Genomic DNA, 5,741 nt, shown 5'->3' on the forward strand with positions numbered 1-5,741 from the left:
AAAAAAAAAAATGAATATCAATTCCTTCGCGGTAGGCTCTTGGTTATTTCCACATAGCTTGAAAGGAGAGCTTTCCAGTACCTGGAGGTCTTCCGAAAGACTGTATATACCTGTTGCATACAATAACTAGGTTTCCTGACAATAATTACCTTTGCTTCTTTCTCCACTACCGTGTTTGCTTCCCTGAAGCCTTCGGAAGAGTCGTGGTCAATTTCTGTGGAAACGTAGTGCTCACCCACATTTTATTCCTCCTCTCTATGGAGCTGTCAAAGCTTGGGCTAGAACAGTGTGGTATGTGAGCCTGCTGTGAACAACTTAGCAAAGGAGGTTGGTGTCCTCAACTAGACAGAGTAGATAATAAGTCTTGTGGGCAGGATCGATGATAAAAGGAGGGGGGGAAAAAGCTGAACTAAGAGATGGGGACAGCCAAACAGATTCCAGCTAAAACTGGTGCAGCCTGCTAATGAATCCACTAGCCAGTACTGAATTCTTGATACTCTCCCCATTTCTCAAATCAAGTTAAAAAATTGATTCCGTGCCAGTTACAAGGGGCAGAGCTGTCACTTACCAGGGAGATTAACTTGCTTTGTTGAATACTGACAGGGACTAGAGAAGGGCAGGACCCACACAGAATGCAGGGCACTCTGATTTGTGGTAACCTCGAAATCTGAAGTAGAAGTAAATTGAGAGTTTGTAATTTGCACCAGCATCCAGACTAAGGTAAACCGACAGAGGGAATTTAAGGAAGTCATACACCAACATGAATTTTTGCCCTCTCTATGGATCCTTTTCCCAGACTGGCCAGCCCTTTGAAGGTACAGATCCTTGTCCTCAGGTGTTCAGAGTCTGCACTTTCATATTTAGCTATCTATACTGATCAAGAGAGGTTGGGCCCCAAACACTGGTGAAATGATGGCTCTGCCCAGCTCTGGAACATTGTGGAACTCTTGTGGGTGGGGAAGTCAACTGAGTTGAGGAAAAGACACCAAAGATTCCGAACACCAAGTGTTGCCTCTCACTAGTGTGGGCAGTTTTTTGTTTACAAATGGGGCCCTAGGAGATTCTCTACACTCTAGTCACATCCGTGAACACCACAGGGCCTGGCTGGCCATCCCTTAGCAGGATTTCTTTAACCACCACATTTTTGCTCTGTGGCTTTAGATGTTAAGTCAGACTGATGTTTAAATGTATCTAAAGTGACCTTCGGTGTCCTTTTAAATATCACCCTGCTTAGCATAGACAATGCCAAGTAAAAAAGTGCTGTGAATACATAAAGTTAGAAAATATGTAAGACTGTGAATGTGTGCATGTGTCACAGAGGGAAATTACTGAAAGAACTGACAATACAAATTATTCTTCTCTTAAGTTCTTCCTAATTTTTAGAGAAGTTTTAATATGCACAGAAACTGGGGCATCCTGAGAAATTAGAGAATTAAAGTTATCCTTTATAATAAAACCGTTGACTCACAAAAATCTGGGAAGCTGCCTAGTGCCCCTCTCCCAATTACACTGCATTTGAAACTTGAAAAGGGGATAAATGCATTGTTTGTTTTTCTTTAGCTCTTAATCAAGCTCCTAGGAATGAAGAGTAACAGACTGGAGGCCTCTGTCCAAATCTCGGATCAACTTGACTTTGGTTCTTTCCCTGGGCTACCTGAGTTAAGTTGCTTTCTTCTGTTTCTTCAGGGAAGCATGATGACAATCTTCCTTTCCATTTAATTCTTCCCAAGCTTGTTGGAAAGAGCCATTAGTTTATGTTTTATTCTTTATGCCTGTGAGATGTTGGGATGAAATACTCTCGATAAACCACAAAGCCTATTACTATTTTAAGTACCTGCATCTTCCAGGAGAAGGAACACGCTGGCTCCCTGCAGGAGAAATAAATGGAGTCAGCTTTCTGGCTGGCACACTGTCTTTAGGAAAAAATAAAAAAAGACACAGATCTTCTTGTTCTGTCTCCTGCAGAAAATGTGTCTAGATCTAGTAAAGCAAAGCACAAATTTCAGAGGTGTTACGTGTCCCACATTCTGTGCTACACAAATCGGTTTTTTGTTTGTTTATTTTTTGGTCCAAAAGAACAAGCTTTGAACACAAAAAGGAGAGGATACTAAGGTGTTGATGAAATGTGTTTTCTAAGATGGGTATAGGAAGAAACACGTTCTTTCTCATTTTAGTGTCTTGTTTCATGGCTGTGAAGGAAAGAAAGCGATTTTGGCTATCTACGTCTCGAATGTTCTGTGCAGTTTGTGGGAGCACCTGGTACTTCTGAACAAAACAGCATGCAGAAATATTTTGTTCTGTTTTCCCATTGTAATCACTCTGAGTTTGGGGTGTGTGTGTGTGTGTGTGTGTGTGTGTGTGTGTGTTGGTTCCTCTCTTTGTGTTCTTGTCAAGATTGACAAGCATCCATGTGTTACCCAGTGACATGGAGTTCTTGCTTGAATAATCATGACTAAAATCCAGGATATTTCAAAACACATTATTGACTCAGAGAGCCACCCACTAGATTGGATTCTTATGAATTAACTCTGACAGCATCAGTGAGGTGGTACTTAGACCCCAAACTGTCAAGTCATCCCATGCTTCTACTATAGCTCCAATGTGGCATCCTTGCTCCAGGTGCTAGGATATGCTTTGTGTTGCTTAAAAGGTTTCTTTAATTAATGTTGCAGAAAATCCCACATTGAGGGATTAAATTGAGTCAAAAAGTAGACCATGAGAAGAGTAACTCAAGGTTCTTTTTATTGGAACTAGGTGACACTATCCTATTGACTTTCCCTCAGGGTGAACCCTAACTAATGCCTTTGCTGGGAGGAAGATGGCAGAACTCAGGGGACACTTGGAATGGAGCTGGGGATGGTTTTTAATGAGAAGTAATGAAATTGTGTTTCACTCTTAGCATGTACTCGGCACGTACTGAGGTTGTGGGGAGGAGAGCATGACAGTCTTTGATGGAAATTGTCTAAAGGGTCATTGCATTGGGATATGCTGTGCACGAAGCCTTCCGACCCTTGTCTTCTGCCTATTAGTAAGGGGTGGCTCCAGAAATGCTGTATGGGAAGGGCTTAGAAGCTGTTTTCCTTTGGAAAGGAGAGGAAGAGAGGGGACTTGCCTAGAAGTAGAATTTGTGCAAGCAAATTCTTTTGTTTACTGAGATGCTCTCTCTCTCTATTTTTCTTTTTTAAATGAGTGGTTTGACTAACCACCCTTCCCCCAAAGCAAAGAAGCCCATGGGTGATGCCCTTAACTGATTTCTTGGGCAATGCAATTCCATGCCTTTTTTTAAAGCTTGTGCATTAATTTATCATCTGTATAAAAAAAAAGAAACACAATTATTGCAAAATGACTGCTCACAGGGCCCATCAGCAGTAATAATTCCATTTTAATAGGCATATATGGGGGCACCTGGCTGGTTTAGTTGGTAGAGCATGTGACTCTTGATGTTAGGGTTGTGTATTCGAGACCACGCTGGGTGCAGAGCTCACCTAAAAAAATGAAAAGAGTAAAAAAAAAAAGGACACAAATATGGATTTAACCACTGGTCTCAATATAGCAGAAAGTATCAAACTAAAACTGATGGAGGATATTGACTTGATTAGTTATTTATAATCATTTCTGAAGCACTTGTTTTCCAAAGGGGAATCAAAATGGGTTTGCAAAAATCATAATGGGTTTCACAGCATTTTTGCCAATGCTTTCTTGAAGGATGCTTCTGTTATCAACAGAATATGAGAGTAAGCTTTGCAAATAATCTCAAAGAAAATGTTTGGCAAATAATTCGTAAGAAACCAGAACAATCTGCATAATCCATCAGAATGATCTTGAACATTTTATGACACCTAGATTGTATACATTCCCATACTGAGGTGATCCAAATCGTTATCACTGAGAAAAGAGATTCAAATACATATGTGTTTTATATTCACTAACATTTCCCCTATGATTTTTTTTTTTTAATTTGGTGTGCTAGAAGACTCAAGTTTTCTAAATACTTTGTTATCTACCAAACAAATAAAGTGTGGTTCCTGCAACACTGCTGCTCACGGTACCACCTCTGGTCCAGACTGCTTTCCCATTAGAGTGGGTAACATTATCTGTTGGGAAGTGGCCTCTTCGTCAGGGATTCACAGTCACTTTAAAATTATATTAGCCCCCGATTTTGCATGTTCTGCACTTTATCCCTCTTCTCTAATCTGAGTGTTCTGTAGCCTACCCCTTCGCTGAGGTCCTGGACATCTCACAATTTGGTGTAGTCTCAGGTTCAGGAGCAGCATGAGTATTAAGGCAGAATCTAAAATTGTCATCTTTTCATCACTTCCCCTACTTCTGTAGGGCACTGTGGTGATTTCCCCGAACTAACAGCTTCATAATTTCCTTCCGTGCCCGTGCCACTCAGGTGTTGTCTTGGGTTTTCTCATTCCCACGGTCGCCTTTTAGCTACTATGAAAACTTAACTCCGCGCATTTCACCATTCTCATACAGCCCACAGTTTTTAAATCAGAGTTTTGTTTTGTAAGAAGCTCCTAACCCCGTTTTGACAATTTGTAAAGATAACTTACTTTCACTCCAAGCTTCCTAATCTTAAAATCCCAGTCTCCTCTTATTTATGCGCAATATAAATGTTTGAACTTTAGATTTCCTCCATAAATAGTTACTGTGTTACACTTATACATGTCTGCCTTTTGTAAACTTGGTAAGTACAAATCGTAAACATTAACTTTATTCTGCGCAGCACTGAGCACAATGTCATGATCACTTAAATGCTTTTGATGATGAAGGTGAAGATGATAATGACCATGTAATGCTGTTCTGGTTTGAAAATATCACATAGGTAGTCCGGTACAGCTTTTTTTTTTTTTCTTTTAAATGAGTTGTTCCTCATTCTGTAAAGCTGTCATTCTTCATTAGCAAAAAAAGGTTATAGTAAGTTATAATTAGCGTTTAGTGCCCCGTCAAATAATTAAGTATAATAAAAGGCTTTCAGTGAGTTTAATGTTAACATGGTATAATTAAAGCCAAGTCTTGAAATGCATTAGTTGTCTATTATGTCAGATATTTGATGCTTTTTCCCTCTACACATGTGATTTTCAAATTGTGCTTATAGTAATGTCATCAAAGACAAAAACTCACATGACTCAGATGCAAAATGGGCTTTGCAGTGCCCAGCAAGGGCAGTATTCAGAAAATGAAATCACTTAAAGCACTCTTTTATTTGCTGGTAAGGAAACTGAGTCCTAAAGATACTGTGTGACTTGCCCAAGGTCACACACTGGTAAGTTAATTCTTCCTGGATAGTGAGAATTTGACATTCAGTGTTGTACTGAAGTGATTATTATTACTGTCATTATTTCTCTGAAGTATGGGATGTTTGCTGGAAAAATGCCCATTCTGTCTCTATTTTGATGGGGTGAAAAACTACACGAGGTGAAAGAACATAATTTTTGTACTTAGCTCTTAATGTATTTAAGTGGTTTTAGGATGCAGGGCTTTGCCATAGCACCTGTTTTAAGGCTTAGATACAGCGACAAGGCTTGAATCTCACCATTTTCTCATCAGAATAACTGGAATGTGCCCAGATAGTTGGCCATTTCTAACCCTGCATTGTTTGAGCTTCTCAGGCCTTCTCTTGTGCGTATCATATAATCTTTTCTATCCACAAAGATTTTGAAAAATCAGCAGAGTACAAGTAGCCCCTGAAATAAAGGCGTCATTCAAGGAACAAAGTAGAAGGAGGGCTCCAA

The sequence above is a fragment of the Felis catus genome, chromosome A1 (genome assembly GCF_018350175.1).
Source record: "Felis catus isolate Fca126 chromosome A1, F.catus_Fca126_mat1.0, whole genome shotgun sequence".
Taxonomy (NCBI): Eukaryota; Metazoa; Chordata; class Mammalia; order Carnivora; family Felidae; genus Felis; species Felis catus.